This window comes from Orcinus orca, chromosome 12, assembly GCF_937001465.1.
Source record: "Orcinus orca chromosome 12, mOrcOrc1.1, whole genome shotgun sequence".
Classification (NCBI taxonomy): Eukaryota; Metazoa; Chordata; class Mammalia; order Artiodactyla; family Delphinidae; genus Orcinus; species Orcinus orca.
Window position 1 is genome coordinate 8,488,830 of NC_064570.1, and position 23,291 is coordinate 8,512,120.

Consider the following 23,291-nt stretch of genomic DNA (forward strand, 5'->3'; position numbering starts at 1 on the left):
TAAAGAACATCTTGTTTGCTTCCAAGTTTTGGCAATTATGAATAAAGCTGCTATAAACGCTCATGTACAGGGCTTTGCGTGACATAAATTTTCAACTCATTTGGGTAAATACCAAGGAGTGTGATTGCTGGATTGTATGGTAAGAGTATATTTAGTTTTGTAAGAAACCACCAAACCGTCTTCCAAAGTGGTCGTATCAAAGTGAGGAATGAGCGTTCCTGTTGCTCCACACCCTTACCAGTATTTGGTGTTGTCAATGTTTTAGATGTTGGCTATTCTAATAGGCGTGCAGTGGTATCTTCTTGTTGTTCTAATTTGCATTTTCCTGATGACAAATGATGTGGAACATCTTTTCATATGCTTATTTGCCATCTGTATATCCTCTTTTTTGTTTTTTTTTACTTTTTGGAGCTTATTGAGCTTTTTTTTTTAACATCTTTATTGGAGTATAATTGCTTTACAATGGTGTGTTAGTTTCTGCTTTATAACAAAGTGAATCAGTTATACATATACATATGTACCCATATCTCTTCCCTCTTGCGTCTCCCTCCCTCCCACCCTATCCCACCCCTCCAGGCGGTCACAAAGCACCGAGCTGATCTCCCTGTGCTATGCGGCTGCTTCCCACTAGCGATCTATTTTACGTTTGGTAGTGTATATATGTCCATGCCACTCTCTCACTTCGTCCCAGCAGGTTTGGGCTGAATTTTATTCAGGTTCTTTGTTTTCTTATTCTTGAAAGAAAGTAGTTGTAAGGAGTAAGTAAGTCTCTTCATCACCTAAACACCCAGATATGTCGCTGTGCCTCTGGACCCCATGGTGCAGTAACATTCCACCTTCCAGAACAGCCCTCATGCTGCCACAAAGGTGACTCAGAGGCTAAGGGGACAGCCTTGGAGACCCCGACTCTGTACCCTTCCTACTAGATGACCTTAGGCAAGTTAATTCACATCTCTTACACTTAGGTTTCTTTTCCATAAAAATTAAGATCATAACAGTCCTTATGTCCAGGAGTTTGTACAGACTAAATAACATTGACAGTGGTCTAGCACAGTGCCTGACACATAAGGTAAGGGCTCAGGAAATATTACTTGTTATTAATAAGAAGTGAACCATGGTATGGAATTATTAAGTGAAACTGGGCTTTAAGAATAGGAGTATTGGGCTTCCCTGGTTAAGAATCCACCTGCTAATGCAGGGGACACAGGTTCGAGCCCTGGTCCAGGAAGATCCCACGTGCCGTGGAGCAACTAAGCCCACGAGCCACAACTACTGAGCCCACATGCCGCATCTACTGAAGCCCACGCGCTCTAGAGCCCATGCTCCGCAACAAGAGAAGCCACTACAATGAGAAGTCCGCACACAGCAACAAAGTGTAGCTCCCGTTCGCCACAACTAGAGAAAGCCCACGCGCAGCAACAAAGACCCAACACAGCCCAAAATAAAAATAAATAAATAATAAAGCAAGCTATAGTATTTGAAAAATAGTAAAGTATCAGTGAATATGGGCAAAGTCAGTACAAATTTGAGTATTATTGTGGAAATAAACTTTTTGCAAAGTTGTTTAATGTTAAGAAGCTCTTCTTCGGCTTCCCTGGTGGCGCGGTGGTTGAGAGTCCGCCTGCCGATGCAGGGGACACGGGTTCGTGCCCCGGTCCGGGAAGATCCCACATGCCGCGGAGCGGCTGGGCCCGTGAGCCATGGCCGCTGAGCCTACGCATCCGGAGCCTGTGCTCCGCAACGGGAGAGGCCACAACAGTGAGAGGCCAGCATACCGCAAAAAAAAAAAAAAAAAAAAGAAGCTCTCCTTATCTCTGAAAATTAATTTCCTCCTATTACACTTGGAATAGATTCCCTGTATATTTACTAAATATTCTATTTACTAAAAATCTCTCATACATGTTTAGAGAATTTTTTTTTTTTTGTGGTACGCGGGCCTCTCACTGTTGTGGCCCTTCCTGTTGCGGAGCACAGGCTCCGGACGCGCAGGCTCAGCGGCCATGGCTCACGGGCCCAGCCGCTGCACGGCATGTGGGATCTTCCCGGTCCGGGGCACGAACCCGTCTCCGCTGCATCGGCAGGCGGACTCTCAACCACTGCGCCACCAGGGAAGCCCATGACTTGTATTCTTTTTTAAAAGTTTCTCCTACTGCTCAGTCATTGCTCAGAGAATTCAAACTAATTGAAATCTGAGCCTAGTTATAAATTAGGAAGCTTATTTGCTAAGAGACAAAGAAATAATCATGATGAAAACCAAAGGACATCACAGATGATCTTAGGCTATGGACTATACATACATTTAAATAATATGTGTGAAGTATGTAAAGAAGTTAGTTCAAAGTACCACGCAAATTTAGGTCTATTTTTATTGTTGCTTAGTAAATTTAAGATCTAGAATATTTTTTAAAGGATGGACTGGCTTTTATCCTTCAAATACCCTAGCAATGGAAGGAATATTGGCAAAATAGGATTCTTTTAAAATTAGTAATTTATTTTTCTAAGTGCTTTTCTTTCAATAAAAGCACGATATGCATTCTAATTGTTCTTTCATAGAGCCTATCAGATGTATTACTTACATATCACAGTTTAGAATTTTTAAAAGAGGGCTACAAAATGCTCTGTATGTCCTGATGATGTTTCAGTGGTTGCATGATAATCCAAATTTACATTCAGGTTAATATCAGTCACAGTGATCTATAATTAGTTGAATTTTAAAGGCATTGTACTGCTCCGGATTTTTGGTGGTGATTGACAAAATACCCAACTCAAAAAGGCATAAGAAAGAGAAGGGAATTTCTTAGTTCACTGAACTGAAAGATTCAGGGGGATTGGCAGAGTTGGTCCCAGGAGCTCAAACAATGTCATCCAGACCCAACCTTTCTTTCTTCTCTTGGTTGTGGTTTCTTCCGATTTTACTTAGTATTCGGCTGTGCTGATGTCACATCCTAATAGTAGGAAGTCCATTTCTAAGTCTCCCAATAGTTAAAAATATAAAATAAAATAACATAACCCAGATTTGAGTCCCATTGGAGGAATTAAGGATCACATGAAGCTAATCACTGTGGACAGGGGACTCTCACCTTCTTATTGGTCATGTTTGTGTCACATGCCCAAACTTGGAGCTAAGGTTTGAGTCAGCTCACCAAACCACATGGACCAAGAATGGGGAGTGAACAGATGTCCAAGGCAAGTATTGATGCTGTTACTGGAAGAAGGGGGAAAGAATGTTGGGTAGCTAAAATCAAGAAATGTCTGTGATTGGCTCAAATAGCACTTTGTGTATCCAAGACCTCTAATTGTACTGTTTTATCATTTTTTTCTCTATTCCCTATTAGATTGTAAACTCCTTAAAAGAAGGGAACATGATTATTTGATTATGGCCACCTTTTCCCCTTTACTCTCTACTTTGGACAATGCCTAACATTTAGCTGGTACTCATCAACTGATTTTTGAATGAATGAATGAATAGCAATTGATACCAGCAAGAAGTATTTAAATTATTACAGCAAGTAACAGTGAGATTAGTGCTATTAAAAGGTTTACTTATTTTCAGTTCATACCACTTACTGGTTCTCTTTAAGGCAAGTCTGAACATCTTAAGTGTAGTCTGAAATTATCTAACATTTATGTTATATGATTCCTTTATAGGTTGTGTACACTTAATATTCCCCAAACATAGGACAGAATTAAAGGTTGTTTTCATTATTCAGGGTCCTTTGAGATTCCATATGAATTTTAGGATTGTTTTCTATTTCTTCAAAAAATGCCACTGGTATTTTGATAGGGGTTGCATTGAATCTGTAGATCACTTTGGGTAGAATGGACATTTTCACAACATTAATTCTTCCAATCCATTAACACAGAATTCCTTTTCATTTATTTGTGTCTTCTTCAAATTTTTTTTCACAATCTTTTGTAGTGTTAAGTGTACAAGTCTTTCACTTCCTTGGTTAAGTTTATTCCTAAGTATTTTATTCTTTTTGATATTATTGTAAATGGAATTGTTTTCTTAACTTCCTTTTTCAGGTTGTTCATAGTTGGTATAGGAATGAAACTGATTTTTGTGTGTTGATTTTATATCTTGCAACTTTGTTGAATTTTTAAATTAGTCCTAACAGTTTTGGGGAAGGGAATCTTTAGGGTTTTCTACATATAAGATAATGTCATCTGCAAACAGAGATAATTTTACTTCTTCATTTTTGATTTGCATGACTTTTATTTCTTTTTCTTGCCAAACTGCTCTGATTAGAACTTCCAGTACTGTGTTGAATACAAGTGGCAAGAGTGGTCATCCTTGCCTTGTTCCTGATCTTAGTGGAAAGCTTTCAGTTTTTCACTGTTGTATATACTGTTAGTTGTGAACTTTTCATATATGGCCTTTATTACAGTGAGGTGATTTCCTTCTATTTGTAGTTTGTTGAGTATTTTTATCATGAAAGGATGTTGAATTTTGTCAAATGCTTTTTTTTTTTTTTTTTTTTTTGTCAAATGCTTTTTCTGCATCAATTGAGATTATCATGTAGGTTTTTTTCTTCATTCTATTAGTGTGATGTATTACATTAATTGATTTTGTTATGTTGAACCATTCTTGCATTCCAGGAATGAATCTCACTTGGTCATGATGTACAATCCTTTTAATGTGCTGTTGAATTTGGTTGATAGTATTTTGTTGAGTATTTTTGCATCAATATTCATCAGGGATATGGGTCTGCAGTTTTCTTTACTTGAAGTATCTTTGTTGAGTTTTGTATTTCAGGGTAATGCTGCCCTCATAAAGTCAGGTTGAAAGTGTTCCCTCCTCTTTAATTTTTTGGAAGCATTTGAAAAAGATTATTGTTAATTCTTCTTTAAATGTTTGATAGGATTCTTCAGGGAAGCCATCTGCTCCTGGACTTTCCTTTCTTTTTTAAATAAATTCATTTTATTTTATTTATTTTTGGCTGCGTTGGGTCTCACTGCTGCACGTGGGCTTTCTCTAGTTGCGGTGAGGAGGGGCTACTCTTCGTTGTGGTGTGCGAGCTTCTCATTGTGGTGGCTTCTCTTTGTTGCAGGGCATGAGCTCTAGGTGCGCGGGCTTCAATAGTTGTGGCGTGCAGGCTCAGCAGTTCTGGCTCGCGGGCTCTAGAGCACAGGCTCAGTAGTTGTGGCGCACGGGCTTAGTTGCTCTGCGGCATGTGGGATCTTCCTGGACCAGGGATCAAACCTGTGTCCCCTGCATTGGCAGGCGGATTCTTAACCACTGCACCAGCAGGGAAGTCCCCTGGACTTTTCTTTGTTGGAAGTGTTTTGATTACTGATTCACCTCCTTATTAGTCACAGATATGCTCATATTTTTAATTTCTTTATGATTCAGTCTTATTGTTTGTTTCTAGGAATGTATTTACTTATCTAATTAGATAATCTAGCTTATCTAATTTGTTGGCATATAATTGTTCATATTAGTCTGTTTTGATCCTTTTTCTCTTTGTGGCTTCAGTTATAATGTCTCCTCTTTCATTTATGATTTTTGTTATTTGAATCTTACCTTTATTTTCTTAATTAGTCTAGCTAAACTTTTTTCAATTTTGTTTGTCTTTTCAAAAACCAATTCTTAGTTTTAATTTTTTCTATTGTTTTTCCATTCTCTGTTTTGCTTATTTCTGCTAATCTTTGTTATTTCCTTCCTTTTGCTAAATTTGGGTTTGGTTTGTTCTTTCTGTAGTTCCTTAAGGTGTAAAGTTAGGTTGTTGATTTGAGATCTTTCTTGTTTTTCTAATATAAGTATTTACCACTATAAACTTCCCTCTAGTATTGCTTTTGCTGCATCCCATAAGTTTTAGTATGTTGTATTTTCATTTTCAGTTCTCTCAAGATACTTTCTAACTTCCCTTGTGATTTCTTCATTGACCCATTGGATGTTCAAAAATGTGTTATTTAATTTCCACATATTTTTGAATTTTCCAGTTTTCCTTTTGCTATTGATATCTAGTTTTGTTTCATGTCAGAGGAGATACTTGGTGTGATTTGAATCTTCTTAAATTTGTTAAGACTTGTTTTGTGGCCTAGCATGTGATCTATAGTGGAGGATGTTACTTGTGCACTTGAGAAGAATGTGTATTCTGCTTCTGTTAGGTGGAGTATTCTGTGTCTGTCTGTTAGGTCCAGTTGGTCTATAATGTTGTTCAAGTCCTCTGTTTCCTTATTGATCTTCTGTCTGGACGTTCTACCCTTTACTGAAAGTGGGATATTGAAATCTCCTACTATTATTGTGTTACTGTTTATTTCTCCCTTCAATTCTGTCAAAAATTCTGTTTGCTTCATATATTTGGGTGCTCTGATATTAGATCCTTATATGTTTATAATTTTTATATCTTCCTAGTGAATTGATCCTTTTATCCTTCTATAATGTCCTATGTATCTTGTGACAATTTTTACCTTAAATTCTACCTCTGCCCTCTTGGTTACCATTTATCTGGAATACTTTTTGCATCCTTTCGTTTTCAGCCTATGTATGTCCTAAAAGCTTCAGTGAGTTTCTTATAGACAGCATAAACTTGGATCTTGTGTTTTGTTTTGTTTTGTTTTAATTTATTCAGCCACTCTGTGTCCTTTGATTGGGAAGTTTAATCCATTTACATTTAAAGTAATTACTGAAAGGAATGAACTTACTATTGACATTTTATTCATTGTTTTCTGTGTGTTTTTTAAGTTATTTTGTCCCCCTTTTCTTTATTGATGCCTTATTTTGTGTTTTGTTGATTTTTTCAAGTGACATGCTTTGATTCCTTTCTCATTTTCTTTTGTGTATCTCCTAGATATTTTCTTTGTGAGTAATGGAGATTACATAAAACATCTTATTGTTATAACAATCTATTTTAAACTGATAAAACTTAATCTGAATCACATACAATAATTCTACTCTTTTACGTCTCTCCCCCCAATTTATTGATGTCACAAATTACATCTTTTTATATTTTGTATCCATAACATAGTTTTATAGAGTTTTTATGCTTTTATTTTTAAATTCTACAGTAGAATTAAATTGATTTATGTATCACCATTACAGTATTATATGATTTTGTATTTGTCTATGTATTTACCTTTACCAGAGAGCTTTATATTTTCATATGTTTTCATGTGCTGTACAAGTCATTCACTTTAAGAGGAAAGGTGTGTGTGTGTGTGTGTGTGTGTGTGTATTTTTTTTTAATTGGCAGTACTCAAAGTCCTGGTACTTTAGTAACCTCAAGGTTTGTTTTTGATCTTTCTTATTGCTATTGTCTTTTTTAAAAAAGTATTATGATCTTTTCCTTTAAGCCTGAATCACTTTCAAGGTGCCTTCTGTCTCTTGCTGGATTTTTTCCAGCATTTCAAGTAACTCAAACCTAGTCTCTGAACTTAGCAGAGCTAAATCCCCATCCTCATGTCTTAAAAAGACCTAACAATTAAGGGTCTCAAAGAAGTTGTTCTCTCTCCAGCCTATTTCTCTCTTTGATTGTTCAACCCAGAATCCCATCAAAATGTAACGTCTTCCAAAATCCATTTATAGTGAGCACTTGGCTGGATCATGCCTGGCGTGGTTCTCTGCAGTGGTGTGTCCTGTCTCTAAGAGCAGAGGTTCTGGAACCCTGGAGATTTTCTGCAGGGGAGCTTTATGACCTCACTTCCTAGAGTGATCCCAGACCAGACAGTCCCTCATTTAATGCACCTTGTGGAACTCAAATGGGAAACCCAACTTTCTCAAAGCTTCAAAGCAATTACATTATGCAGATAGTGAAAGATTTACACAGTTTGAGTTACTTTTTAGTCTACTTCAGATCACAAAGTTATAAATAACAAACATAAAGGTTCAATGCTGAAAATATATTGAAATAAGTTTCTAAAAGGTGTTGTCATGCTTACCTAAAATATCACTGTAGTATTATCATTTTTTAGGTTTGAGGACCTGCCAACAGTAGTGTCCATTTTCTGGCTGCCATCCAAACTACACATGAAGTTTTAGGTACTTTTTACTGCAAATTAAATGCTCTCCAGTAGTTTCTGATTAGTCATGTGGTTTACTGGTGAAATTATTGGGCAGCTTTTGCTAATAATTATCTAGGCTTCTGAACTTAGAATTCAGCACTTTTACAACATTCTGTTATGGTTGCATAGCTCACTAGACAAGATAATTGCATGCCCTGTATTGCAGACTGCCTTACCTGGGTAAATGCAAATACAATAAATAAATAGAGAATCAGAATAGAAACTGAATGTGCAATCAACATACAAATTAGGATCCAAGCCATGCTAGTTAGTGCTTGATTTTCTACCTCAGATCACCTGCTTACTAAAGTTTTCTCCCTTCTCTTTATCGGGCCCTGATCTCTCACACATTGGAAAAAGGACATCAGGTCCTTTTCTTATTGCCCTCAAAGGGTGTGAGCTCTTTATTCTTTGACCTCATCACATTCTGTACCTCTCACAGAGGTCCCCTGCACCTGTGCTGTGCCTTGGTTATCTGTGCGTTTCTTATTCTTGCCCTCACCAGCTATGCTGGAAGATGTAAATTTAATAATAAAACTACCCATGTTTTGCAGTGTCTCTCACCACACAGGTCACCTGGTGCAATGATGTCTGACTCTTAGACGTGTGGTGCCTGGATGAAATTCCATCATTTTCTTCTTTCCTAAAAATCTACAACTCACTTTGGTATATCTCCTTGAAACAATTTCCTCATAAGCTTCAAGGAGTTGGCGATTAGTTTTTATGGTGGAAGTATTTGTCTTGTTTAAAGTCTAAGGGAGCCATATGCCAGGTCAGGGTTTGTTCTTAAGAAAAGGAAGCCCCTTTAAACAGACGCATACAACCTCAGGTGTTAATGAAATACGGAGAGGAGAAGGGATGCTAAGTTTGATCTTGTGGCAGAGGAATGTGTCCGAGCCTTAGACATATTCTCTTTTTTTCTTATAGTAATTAATACATTTTTCACTTTTTGTTGTAAAAATGAAAATCAAAACAAAGCAAAGCTGTGGCAGTGCTTTGTAAATGCTGATGTTACCCTGGAAATGTATCTTCAAGGGCTGGCAACAGTGGGACATAAATACTCGTGGCTGGCCTTTGAATCCTGTTCCCATTCGATAGGGCAGATTTCATCAGCCCCACTTGATAGAAAACTGTGTTCACTGAGGTCACCCCAGCCACTCCGAGGTCTATTTCTATTTCCGACGCAGGTCTCTGATTCCCTTCTCCTTGGCTGTGCCCACTACCCACCATCTTTCTGGAGAATCTCGTCTTCACAGAAATCAGGAAGGTCCCCAGAGCTGGTGGTTATGCTCTGGCTGCCATCTTTCATTCCAGCCTGAATATATGCTTTCAGAAAGATGCTTGGCTCCCCTGTCCCCTATCTCCCAGGCGCTCCCCCAGTGCGAGTACACACACACACACACACACACACACACACACACACACACACACACAGCCTAGAGGACGAAGAGCAGGGTTCCCACAGAGCCAGCCAGGATTCCGTGCCATGGGGCTGGGGGCCAGAATCTCCCTGCCCTCCAAGCAGGCATGGGCAGCTGCCACATCGTCACCTCAGCAGTTCCCATGATGCCAGGAGACAGAACAGTCTCCAGGGCTTGTTGGCCATGGCTTCTCCTGCCCTCTGGAAAAAATCATCAGGTCTGCAGTCCTGCCACTTTAGTAAATATTTATTAGAGGAAATGGTGACTAACATTTATTAATTGATCATCCGCTCTGTTCAACACACAATATTAATAATAATAATTACAATTTCCTGGGTACTCACTATATATGTGAACTGACTCTAATACATATCACGATAACTCTAGGTATTACGGTTATTTTACAGATGAGAGAAGACAGATAGCTTAAGTATGTTGCTCAGCTTACACCAGAGGGTGAGTGACAAACCCAGGTCTGTTTCACTCCAAAACCACCAGCTGTAGGCAAGGCGCTTGGGATATTGTAAAGAATGTCGGCCTGTGTACATTTAACTACCATACCAGGTGTGATGGGTTGAATTGTTTTCCCCCAAAAGGTATGTTGAAGTCCTCACCTGCAGTACCTCAGATTATAACCTTATTTGGAAATAAGGTCATTATAGATATAATCAAGGTAAGACAAGGTCAGGTTGAAGCAGAGTGAACCCTTAATCCAATATGACTGATGCTCTTTTTTTTCAATTTTTCAATTTGTTTCAAAGTTAAACCCAAGACACACTGACTTCATAGGAAATCCACTGAGAAATATTTTTCTAGGCTGAGTGTCTGTTCCCCCTCAGTCTCCCCCAACAGAGCATGTACTGTTAATTACTTTCATTTTCCAATCACTGCTGTCCCACCACTATACCAAGATCACCTAAACTGTGTGTGTGGTATTCTCAATGTTCTTAGTTATACCCTAAGTTCACTAACTGCAAAAGATTTTCTGGGATAAACTGTCACTTGAATTCTTTGGCTACTTTTGATGATGACGTCCAAGTAACTCTTAAATGATTCTCCTTTGCACAGGGCTGTTACTTTATAGGCATTAACAACTAGCACCTGAAGCTGTGCTGATCCCATCTGGCATCACTGGGAGACCACTTGTAGAACCAAAGAATCATCTGATGCGAGAGCCAACTAAGTGACTCAAAACTGAAGGTTAAATTTGAAGAAAAAACTAATTTAGAGGAAAAAAAAAGGCAATCCTAGAGGAACTCATTCTAAGCAATCAATCAATCATTAGGCGTGTGTGTGTGTGTGTGTGTGTGTGTGTGTGTGTGTGTGTAAGGCACAACCAGATCAATTCAGTGCAGGCTGGTGGGTCCCAGATGACTCTCCTTTTTGGGAGACAGCGCTCTGAGGGAGCAGAATCTGGCAAATGGCCAGTAAAGAGCAACCATGGGGTTTCCCTGGTGGCGCAGCAGTTGGGAGTCCGCCTGCCGGTGCAGGGGACGCGGGTTCGTGCCCCGGTCTGGGAAGATCCCACATGCCGCGGAGTGGCTGGGCCCGTGAGCCATGGCCGCTGAGCCTGCGTGTCCGGAGCCTGTGCTCCGCAACGGGAGAGGCCACAGCAGTGAGAGGCCTGGGAACTGCAAAAAAAAAAAAAAAAAAAAAAAAAGAGCAACCATGAAGTACTGGGGACATTGATGCTCAACCCCCCTCTGGAGTCAAACCTACAGGTTCACTTGGGTCCCACAGAGCAATGGCTGATGTTCTTATGAGAGGAAAAGAGACAGAAAGAAGGCAGCCACGTGTTGACGAGGCAGAGACTACAGTGAGGCAGCCACAATCCAAAGGATGCCCGGGGCCACCAGAAGCTGAAAGAAGCAAGGTAGTATGCTAGCCTACAGGTTTCTGAGGGACCACGGCCCTGCTGACGCCTTGATTTCAGCCTTCTGGCCTCCAGAACAGTGAGACAATAAATTCCTGTTGTTTTAAGCCACCAGGTTTGTGACACTTTGTTATGACAGCCCCAGGAAACCAATATGCTAGGCAAAATGAGGAGTGTTTTAATAGGGGTATATAGCAAGTATTATAGGAATTTGTCTGTTCTATAGGAAAACTGACTGGGAAGGCCTGGGAAAGGAAAAAGAAAAGCTTGCTGTCTTTGCACCTGCTCTTAAAGGAGAAGTAGTCTTCAGGAAGAGAAAGTGGAGGATGGAGGGGCTGAAGAGCACACCCGGCCAGTGGAAAGGTACAAACTCAGACCCAGAGGAAGGCACATCTGAGATGGGCCTGTGAGAGGGAGTGAAGCAGGGGAGTGGGGAGGGACGAGTGGGGTGATGCAAAGGGTTTGCAGCCAGGGGGGCAGTGATGGTCAGGCTGTGTCTGCCCCCCAGCATCTGCCCAGCAGCCCTCCTCAATGAGGGGCCCAGGTTGTTCCCTCTGGGCCCGGAACCCATCTTTCCATGAAGCACGCGTTCCTCTGCTGGACGTGACACCAAGCTAGCCTTGGTCCGCCCCCCTTTCTGCCTGTTCTTATAACAGCACTGCCCGGGCCCCCAGTCTCCATCTTGCCGCACCGTCTAGCAGCTGGGTGTTCTGGGGCAGGGCCCTCCGTTCATTTGCTCGTCCCCTCACAGGGACTCAAGTCCTCCCTCTGACCTGAAGAATGGGCCCTGCACCTTCCCTCAGTCTGGTTGGCTCCAGCCTGGACCTGCATCCTGCCACTCGCAATCACCCCCCTCTAAGCCTCCGGGACACCAGCCCGCCTGACTGTGCCCTCTGCCCTGCCGGGCCCTGCCCCTCTGGCCCCGTGCATGGCCTGGTTCCAGGTGCCAGCGCTTCCTGGCCACTCCAGCGGGCTCTGCCCTGAGTGAGCCCCAAAGGTCTGTGAGCGTGACATGGTCCAAGCTGGAGCTCTGTCTGCTCTGTCAATGCTGAGCTGAAAACTCCATCATGTGGAAGCTGTCAGACAGGAGCGGGCTGCCTGATGAATGTTTGTTTTGTAAATGGACAGATAGAGGGGAAAGAATGTGCGGATTATAGTGACTGTCGGGGAGAGAGGCGCTGAGCACCTCTGTGCGGCCTCGTCCTGCTTCGGGTACAGATGGCAGCAGGACAGGGGGTCGAGGTGGGGGCCAGGGGTCTGTGATGTAGAGGGAGAGCGAGGGCTTTGCTGCTCAACAGTCTGGCTCCAGTCCTGGCTCTGCTGGCTTCTGGCCTCTGGGCCTCAAATTCTTCCCCAGGGCATCCACCTCGCAGAGTAACAGACACAGGTGATTTGTAACGTTTGTGCTGATCTGCATCCAGGAAACGGGTCGACAGGTGGTAGGACCCTCACCCCAAATTCCAGTTCCTTGGAAGTGGGATCAAACGAATAAGGCATCGTCCAGGTTCTCAAAGGGTCTGGAACACCTGGAGAAGGGGGTTACCTGGCAGGCACACAGGCTCAGGAAATAAAACAAGGCTCCAGTAATCAGGACCGGTCTAGTGCCTTGCATAGGACTGGAACTTACTAAGTAAAGATGGAAACGATAGAATATCAGGACTTTCATATGATTGCATCCAACAGTTCTCAAAGTGGGGCGCCAGGACCCATAGAGGTCTCCATGACCCTTTCAGTGGGTCTGTGAAGTCAAAACTATTTTCATAGTAACAGTAAGGTCCAATTTGCCTTCTACACTCTCATTCTTTTTTTTTTTTTTTTTTTTTTTTTTGCGGTACGCGGGCCTCTCACTGTTGTGGCCTCTCCCGTTGCGGAGCACAGGCTCCGGACGCGCAGGCTCAGCGGCCATGGCTCATTGGCCCAGCTGCTCCGCGGCATGTGGGATCTTCCCGGACCGGGGCACGAACCCGTGTCCCCTGCATTGGCAGGCGGACTCCCAACCACTGCGCCACCAGGGAGGCCCTACACTCTCATTCTTGCATGAGCATACAGAGGACTTTTCCATGAGGCAGCCTGACATATAATGTTGAAACGGATTGGCTGGGCCTCCTGAAATGATTGTCAGATGATGAAAAAGCACGTGCAAACTTTATTCTATTGAATCTATTCGACTGAATGCAAAGGCAGAGATGAGAACCCAGCTGTCCTCTGCCCAGCTAGCCATTAAAGAAAGTTGAAAAAAAAAAAGAATTTTTTTGGTAATTTTATCATTCCCTTGCATATTAATAAAACGGATTATTATCAAGGAATTTAAAAAAAGATGCTTGAGAAAATAAGATCGGTTACATGAGTGACCAGATCTGGGGTGCAACATGAGAACAAGATGTAGAAGCCCAGGGCCAGCTGGACTGCTCAGACGCGTGTCGTGGTGCCCAGTCCCAAGGTGTTGGGTCCACACTGACCCTTGGGGTCACAGGGCTAGTGTGGACCAAGTGGCTCTAGCTGGGGGAGCAAAGGGCTGTAAAGGCTGGAAACTGGGCTGCGAAAATATCAGTGGGTGTCGGGCTGGAACAGAAGAGATGGGTAAGGGTGGAATTGTCAGGGATTAGACCAGAGGATGTGGGTGGGAAGGAGGAAAGAATGATTCAGACATTAATAACCAGTATGAGTGCCAAGCAGGCACTGAGTGCCCTCACTTGTGGCCTGCCAGGCAGAGGTCTTGGAGGGGGAGCAAGGATTCTCGTACCATTCCCAGAGTGACTGGGGGCGCAGAGGCTAGGCTGCTCTGCCATTTATCCACACGATGGGCAAGCCAGGCCCAGTCCTGGTCCCTTAGCAGCAAAGGTGCCCTCCTCAGGTGACACAGCTACATTCACCTTCTTAGACCTTTGTGCTAAAAACGTTCACAACAATTGTAACTGAGTAGAAATGAAATAGCACTCTGAATTCTATAACAAAAACTTAAAATTTGTAAAGAATCCTTCACATTTAATGATCAAACGAAGACCATGATAGTAAGAGAACAAGGTTAAGACAAAATATCTAAATGGAGCAGCTCCACCTTTTCTGGACGTATTCCAGCAGAGATCTTTATGAGATTCATTTGTTTATAAGGGGATCTCATGAAGAGCTTTGTTGATAATGAGGGGAAATTTGCCCTATGGGCTATTAAGATACACTTACTACAAAGCCATCCTGCAGTAGGATGCAAGCACGCACAGACTGATGGAGCAGAACAGAGAACCTGTAGACCCAGGAACACAGGGGAACGTCACACGCGATAAAGCTGACACCACAAATCAAGGGAAAAGGAAGGATGGTGAACTGAATGAGCTGGGAAACTGCTTCTCTGTATGGAGAAAAATAAAACTGCATCCCTATTAATTCCACGAAAGGGTGGACCACACTTCCAGGGAGGTTAAACACCTACATATGGAAGGTAAAACTAAAAAGCTAATAGAAGAAAATGAAGGAGAATGTTTTTCTGAAACTGGGGAAAGAAAGTCCTTCTAAAACTGAATGTTAAGAACACAAAAGTATAAAGACAAGAAAACTGGTGCGTTTGGCCTTCCCTGGTGGCGCAGTGGTTGAGAGTCCGCCTGCCGATGCAGGGGACGCGGGTTCGTGCCCCGGTCCGGGAAGATCCCACATGCCGCGGAGCAGCTGGGCCCATGAGCCACGGCCGCTGAGCCTGCGCTCCGCAGCGGGAGAGGCCACAACGGTGAGAGGCCCGCGTACCGCAAAAAAAAAAAAAAGAAAAAAGAAAACTGATGAGTTTGGTTAGAAAGAACACCATGGACAAAATTAATTAATTCCAAATATGGAGAGCATATTTGCAATGTCTAAAACTGATAGGGGATTAATAACCAGAAAACATAGGAAACTCTCGCAAACAACAAGAAAACCCCAACAAAAGTAGGCAAAGGAAAGGAACAGTTTCCAAATAAGGAAATCCGAAAGGCCAGCAAACACATAGAGACGTCAGACATGTTGGTGATCAGAGGAATGCAGATTTCAACAGTCCTGAGGCATTTTATAGTTATCGTCATGGCACCAAATAAGTGTAGTGGGACGTGGAGATGTGAACCCCCCTGCCCTGCTGGGGGAGTGCAGGTGTGGCAATCATTCTGGGAGGTCCTTGTTCCATTTACACGTACTCAGACCTTTTGACTACAGTGAGCACGCGTCTCGGTTTGCCTGAGAGTCACGGTTTAGGCTTCGTGTCCCCATGTGATCATTAATAGAGCTGCTTTCATTCTTCTAGACTGTCCTTGTCTGGATGATAAGTTATAAGACCATCTTCCTGGGATCCAAGTCCTCTTAGACATATGAGCCAGTGAAATTCTCAGGTCCATAGGGATCTGTATGCAATATTTGTGGCCTCTGTGGAGGTAACTTGAATGTCCAATCTGGGAGGGGGGACAGGTGACATGCGGTGGATACACACACAAAGGATCATGCAGGTGCAAGCAGCAAGGGTTTAGATGAACCCTCAGCAAGCTGGGTGGGTAATAAAAGCAGTGCTGAGTGGGGAAAAGTGAAGCAGAAGGAGATACACAACTTTATATCATTTATATAAATTAAAAGTGTGTGTACACAGAACAACATACATTGTGCAGAAAACACATATAAACAAAGAGATATGCATTAAACACACAAGGATGGTGAGGAAATGGAAAATGGGAATAAAAAAGAGTAATTACAGCCTAAAGACCTGGATTCCATTTTAATACGTAGAATGTTCTGTGACAGGTCTCTGGGAGAAATGTTCAGTGAGTCACCCATTGCAACATCCTGGTTGCCGCTACTTGCTAAGAACTCTTAGTGCTATGGGGAGTTGCAAAAGAAAACATCCTGGTCCATTCAATCACACTGATGGGAGAAAAATGTAGATACCAGGGAATGAGGACAAATGTCTTCAAGTTGCCATAACCAAGTTCCTGCCTCAAATTAAAACACTTTTACTCATGAAAAGTGCTCTTTGATGCAACTAGCCATAGCATAAATATTTGGACCAAGTAAGTCTCAGCTCAAGTATTTTGAGAGTTGGTAGAGTATTTAGAGAGAACGGAGTCCAATTTATTATTCAGGGACAGCTTGAGTTCTGAGTAGTGTTTTAAAAGAAGGGAAAGATACAGTTGCTGAAGATGGGTGTCCCTGATGGAGAAAGTGACAGAAGCAAAGAGAGAATGGAGGGGAAATGGGAGGGAAGGGTGTGAGGCGTGCGTGGCTAGAACGGAGCCCAGGCTCTCACTCAGATATTGCGGAGGTGAAAAGCATTCAGATAAAAAGCCTTGCTGTCCGAGAGCACCTTGAAGTCTTTAATAAGAGGACATTTTCATTTGTTTCAGGAGGCGTAAAGAGAACAGGAGCAGGAAATTTATGGCACTGAAATGACACTTGAGGGATGATCGTTCTTTTCAACTTGCATGGAACAGACTGGGGGAGAGAGATTAGAGGCCCGTGTTGCAGCCTGAAGGTGCCCAGTAAACTGGCTCCTCTCCCCATCCCAGTTCTGAAAACCCGAGAGCTTTATTGCTGATAAAGCCGCTACCAGGGAATGTGGCCCAGATCTGTGAGTGAGCGGCCATTCTAAAACCGAACCACAGGATTAAACAAATGTGCCCCCTCACAGGGAGCCCTGAACCTCACAGCCCTCCCAGACAGGCCAGGCCCTGTAACATGCATGGCTTAAAGGGGCAGAGCAGTCCTCTTTGCAGGCAGGCAGACTGGACACAGACACACACACACACACACACACACACACACACACGCATGCACGCAAACACAGAGCCAGGCTGCACGTGACCAGGTTCTTCCCTCCAAACACACCAGTCAGATCACGTGAGGCCTTCTCCATCAGAGTTACAGGGGAGCCCTACATGTTCCCCTCGTCCCTCAGAGGCAAGGAGATAGTCTGTCTTCCATGTGAAAGCAGGAAGGGCTTCCTTAGTTAAGGGGTCTTCTTGGTTGCAAGTTCTAGAAGACTATGGGCCAGGCATTGGGACAAGAGGAAGAGAACAGAGGACCCCAGAGATCTGAGCTTCAGGAGCCCAGCAGTCCTATCAGCTTCACCCCTACCCACCCGTTAGCGCGTGCCCCAATCCTAGGAAATCCAGGATGTCAACCCTGGCAAATTCCGCCCTGAGGCTTAAAATAGCTTTTCTGATTGTGGGTGGACTGCCTTGCTTTTTCTTTCTTAAAAATCGTTTCAAAATGAAAGCAAGTCTTGGGAAACACGTGCCTAACGTCCCAGGCTTGCTGTTGGTGGGCCCGGGGAGAGAAACATGTTCTAAGATTGTCAGGTGTCTTTAGAAGAAGAAAGGGGCATGTGGTGGTGGTGACTCTGCCCTCAGCACCCACTAGGTGTTGTTCTAGGTCGTCTTTCAGAACAGGTTTCGCAGCGACGGCGATGAGCGACCAGAGGAGTCGGCCAGTCCCGAGGGTGTGGGGCATTGCTAGTCTAGATGCAAAACACAGCCGTCGGACAAGGAAACGTGCAGAAACCGGAAGCCCCTCTCTCTTGCCCAGCGTGCGTGTGGGAGGGAGGATGGGAGGGCAGGGCCGGGCACGCTGCTCAGGACCGGCCCCGGGAGGCAGAAGGGAGGATGAGTCTCAGCCAGGCATTCAGGGGGTTGTGTCCACCACAAACAAGGGGAACTTTTTCTCCAACATCCCTTAAGTGTACAGCCTTGAGCTGCCAGCTGTAACAATTCTAAGCATGGAAAGCGTGACCCCAAGAACTGACTCTGTGCGTGTGTGGGATGGAAAGGTTGTGCGCCAGGGCCTGGGGCCGGCCTGTGCGTTTTCTAGAGCACCCAGACACACGGAGAGCATTCCCACAAGCAGCGTCGCCGCCATGCAGGAGCTGCGTGCCTGCAGCACCAGCGCTTTGGAGCTGAGTGGGGTATCACGGCCCCGCGTGGAACCCCTGTGAACACAGACGACAAAGCCGGCCTAGAGAGTGCAGGGGATGCACACATCCAGCCTGCAGATGTGTTTCGTCTGGCTTGCATGGTGTTTTGAAAAAAAATCTTAACTCATTGCCAACATTTAAAAGTTGGGAAATTTCATATGAAAATCAGGATTTCAAGCTTTTCTTGAAAGCTAGACGTGTGACAGGCCAGGGCCCACACTCCAGCATGGCAGCAGCCGGGAGCAAAAGCTGAGGGGCAGCCGGCGCACCCCGCCTGCAGCGACCACCTTCCTCCAGTCCAGCGGCTTCCCTCCTGCAGCTGAGCTGCCTGCTCTGCTGGCCTTGTGTCTGCGGCGTGGTCCGAAGCCATGCACCACCAGTCACGGTTAATGGCAGAGTTGGCACCAGCTCCAGACTGAACAGTTGTCTTTGGACTCCACCGCCCTGCCGTCCATGCATTCCTGAATCAAATTGTTGGGGGTCACTCGAGGACCCAGTCTGAAGAAGTAGCTTGGAATTGCAGATTGGCCAAGTGGCACTGCCAAGTTCATAGAAATTCATGGAGAATCTGGTAAATTCCAAACAGCCAAAGGTCAAGTTTAATTAAGTGTAAGCTTCAGGGGTTTGTTTCATCTGTTTTGCTCCCCCTATAGCTAATTGCCTGACAAGGGGTAGGAGCTCAATAAATATTTGTCAAATGAAGCATGCGGTCCATGTTTCAGCCTAAAGCATTCCTCAAGATGTTATAAAGATGAGTTCATTCCGGAGTGAGTCTCTTGCTATTCGGTAGGATCCAGCCGGGTCAGGTAACATCTATCATCTGCTACAGAAATTTGCCCTGTTAGCAAACAGCTTTATGTTTTTTAAGTGCCAGTTTTCCAGGTTACATGTCAAATCTCTAGGATTCAGACCTCTAATACTCAGTGAGTATTGTAATCACTACAGAGAACACCCAGGGCGCCTCTGTGTTCGAGTCAGTGCAATAAATATTTACTGAGCTCCTGCTACGTGCAAGGTTCTCTTCTAGGTGCTCGAGATACCGAGAAAGCAGAGAATGGCCCAACCTCCGAGGAGCACCTGATGTGAGTGGACGGCGGTGCAGACGCCCGTGGAAAAGTCTGTATCGCGCCGGGCGTTCCCAGCACATTAACTGCTTTATTAAGTTAGCTTTTGACAATCAAAAAAAAAGAAGAAGAAGGAAGAAGGGAGGAAGGAAAGAGGGAAGGAAGAAGGAAGAAAAATTCATGGTGATTTTTAAATGTTTACTGTTTATATTCTGCAACCAAACACCAAAATTAAAAAATCTAATTTATTTGGGAGCTAATTTGTTTCACATAAGTGGATTTTTTCGTATAAAACATTGAACCACGCATAAAGGAGATACAGCAACTTCAGAAGGAGGCCTCCTCCTCCGGAGGGCTTAGTGGGTTTTAGTGTTTTTTCTTTCTAAAAAAATCTGAAAATAATGAGATAAAATATTACCAATTGTTAAATCTGGATAGTTGGTACATAGTTGTCTATTGAATTATTTTGATGATTTACACCAATTTTAAAAATTACAAAATAATATGCTTCCCGATAGCAAAGACCAGACATAAATAGACCCCTTTTCTGAGAAAACTACCCATCTGAATATCAGTCAGTGGCCTGGGCTCTACTTTGTGCCCTCGGGACTCCCGAGGAATGGAACGCTGTCTCTGGGCTACATGACCCCAGCTGGCTGTATTCTGAGTTACTGTCTGTTTTGTGTAGTCTTTCTGCCTCTTTGCTGTCAGGGTGTCTGCTTGTCCCTTGCACCCTCCCTTCTAATCTGCCATGCCCAGAAAAGAGCTAATCAAACCTGTTAGAATCCCAACTAAAATTGGAATGAATAAACTTTAAGAGAAACCTAGAAAGTTTCTAAATAGATGGACCCTTTTTTCTAATATTTTCCCCCCTTCATCTGGCTTTCAATGGTGTTTTGGACAGTTGGAATCTAGGTAAGTAAACCGTTTCCATGGTTAGCAATCTGGGAGACAGCAGTATGGTATGTTGGAAAGGAAACTAATCTGAGTAACCTGGCTTTGGTACTAACTAGCAGTGTTCATTCCTTCATTTATTTATTCAGCAAACACTTATTGAACAATTATTAGGTGCTTGTTTTAGCTGCTGAGGGCATAGCAGTGAACAAGAGAGCCAGGAGTTCAATTCTTGTGCCAGAGACAGGAAAAAAGACACAAACAAGCAAGTCTATAGCAGACAGTGCTAAGTGCTCTCAACACAGTAGATCAGGTGAAGTGGCAGGGAATGATTCCTAAGGCAGCACTTCACATGGGGAGCTGGAAGTACTCTCAGAGGAAGTGGTGTTTGGGCAAAAAACTGGAACACTGGAAAAGGCCAGGCTGGCAGAGATGGGGGAAGAGCATTCCAGGCAGAGGGAACCTCAAGTATGAGACCCCTGAGGCAGGCACCTAGAGCATCTGGAACACGGGGAGGATGGGACACGGAACTGGGGAAGCGGGAAGGGGCCGGGGCACACGGGGTGGTGGGTGGGGAACAAGGAAGGGGTTGGCGTTTTATTCTAAAACCCACTGGCAGGGGAGAGACGCCATCTGAGGTACTCTTAAACAGGGCTGTTAGGTCTGCTGGATTGGATGCACAACGGGTGGAGGATGGAGTGCGGTCAAGGGAAAGAGAGGAATTCAGGTTGACCTTTAGGGTTAGGGCCAAGGGGAAGGTTGGAAGGGGGGCAGTTTTCAAGAACTCCAGAGTACTGGAGATACCGAGTACACAGTCGTTGCTCTAGGGAAAGGTCGGGGCTGGAGATGTTATTTAAGCCTTGGAGCAGATGAGATGACCTAGGAAGGGAGTGTGCATAGATACGGGCCCAGGAATGAGCTGGGAGCCGAGTCCACAGGGAGACGGCGGCGGAGGAGGAACCGGAGAGGAGAGCCAGCTTCAGAGGGGGAACCAGGAGAAGGGGGGGAGGAGAAAACAGAAACGCTAAGAACAGAATGTTCCCAGGGAGTGCTACATGTGTCCAAGGCTGCTTAGGAGAAGGGTAAGGTGAGGCAGAGAAGTCCGGCCCCTTGATTTAGCAAGATGTAGGTTGCTGGCTATCTTGACAAGAGAAGTTTGGGTGCAGGAGTACAGACAATTTAATCTCTGTGGGGCTCTTTCCTCTGTTAAATGTGGGTATCTGAATAGAGGATGTTCAAGGTCCTGTCCACTATGTTATCATACAACATGGCTGTAAACTGGAAACTTTTTTTTTTAATCTCATAAGTTGATCAGAGATAAGAAAAATAATACTAAAAGAAGCTACAATAGTTGGGAGTTTATTAGTCAAACAAGTGTTGTCATTAGTACTCTTTTACATAAAAACTATTAAGGTTATTTATGCCAAATTTTAAAAAAGCCAAAGAAACAATTAAAATAGAACACCTAGTGGCCAGAATTATTCTTAGTGGACTCAAACTATATAAGCCATACCATCAATATAGTGCCAAGAGTCTCCTAGATTCCTGTCCTGTAAAGCCTTAAAAATCTCTAGGCACAATGCAGAGTGGCCCCGTCTCAGGCCGTCTGAGTCCTTATTCATTCTCGTGCTCTTGCACCCACTGTCCTGAATTTTCACCCAGGTTACTGAGTCCTGCAAGATAACACAAGTCATCATTTTGCCAAGGGTACTCTCTTTCCCTGTTGCCTATGGCCTATTCTTTACAAGTGATGGAGGCTAGAGACTGTCGTGCTATTTGTGAGCTTTTTCTTGAGATTAGGCCGCCACCAGCATGGAGATAGGCTCCAAAGTGACCTGACAGAGGCAACCTGCAATCAGGGGGCGTGGGTGCTCCGTGCAGACAGTTCTCGTCCTTGTCTGCGTCTAAAGCTTCTGAGAGGGCTGCCTTAACTCGATTTCGTGTAACCTTGCCTGAAGAACTCCAAGCAACATACCAACAAACAGCCTTTCACCTGGGCTCGTGGGTAGACGTTGGATTTCCCTCCTCTGGCTGAAAAACCAAAACACTGAAATGAGGCACAAGTGGTTCAAGGTCAATAGCTAGTCGAAACGAGAGCGGGGAATGGTATCTAAGACTCCCGGCTCCAGGTTTATTGTCTTCCTGCCAGGGCACTGATGATCATACGTGAACAAAACCATGACTTACAAGATGGGGGAATAACTTCACCAAAGAAGGGTGAAGGGTGAGGCCAGGTAAGTAACATTTGTCAAGATCCTGCCACACCTGTGTCAGTGGTTCTCCAATCTTTGGGTACATCAGGTTCACCTGGAGACTTGTTAAAAACAAGATCCCAGGGTTTCCTAGAGAGGGAATCCGTGAGTGATTCTAATACACACCTGATTCGGTATCACCGCCCTAAGCAACTTGCATAGATTCCGTGGAGTTCAGTCTTGTGTGCGTGTTGGGCGGAACGGGGTTGGGGGCAGCGGTTGGGAAGGGGCTTAGGTTCTTCTACCATCGGGTGAAAATAAATGACCCTTGAAAAATCCTTTTAAAACATTCATAAGTTTGACAGTATAAATTTTTTTTTGTGGGGAGATAAAAACCTGTACAGTAGCATGTAATTTAAGATTTAATGCTTTCAGTAATGTAAGACATGAGAAATGCATATGCAAAATATGGCTGTACTATTTTACTTTTATTAGTTAATTAAGTTTATTAATATAATTTTCCGATTTCTGTAGTGGCCATTCTCTTTTGTAATCATTCCTTGCCTCTCTGTATATTCTTTTTTTTATTGAAGTATAGTTGATTTACAGTATTGTGTTAGTTTCAGGTGGACAGCACAGTGATTCAGTTTCATATATATATATATATATATATATATACCTCCTAATTTATCCCTCCCCCCACCTCCCTTTCCCCTTTGGTAACCATAAGTTTGTTTTCTATGTCTGTGAGTCTCTTTCTGTTTTAGAAATAAGTTCATTTGCATCTTTCTTTTTTAAGATTCCACATATAAGCGATAACGTATGATATTTGTCTAGCTTACTTCACTTAGTATGATCATCTCTAGGTCCATCCATGTTGCTGAAAATGGCATTATTTCATTCTTTTCTTTATGGCTTAGTAATAGGCCA

The 23,291-nt window shown here is 43.6% G+C and overlaps 1 protein-coding gene across 2 annotated transcripts in view; it reads left to right on the top strand.

The window, feature by feature from the left end:
• Window positions 1-23,291, top strand: part of EZR (ezrin) — a 164,266-nt gene that overhangs the window by 89,207 nt on the left and 51,768 nt on the right. The window contains exon 1 of one of the 2 annotated variants that reach the window (XM_049695458.1): window positions 11,644-11,661. The exons of the other annotated variant lie outside the window; for it this stretch is intronic. The gene's annotated coding sequence lies outside the window, so the exon portion shown is untranslated. Of the gene's footprint in view, window positions 1-11,643; window positions 11,662-23,291 lie in introns of those variants that run through there. 2 annotated transcript variants of the gene reach the window in all.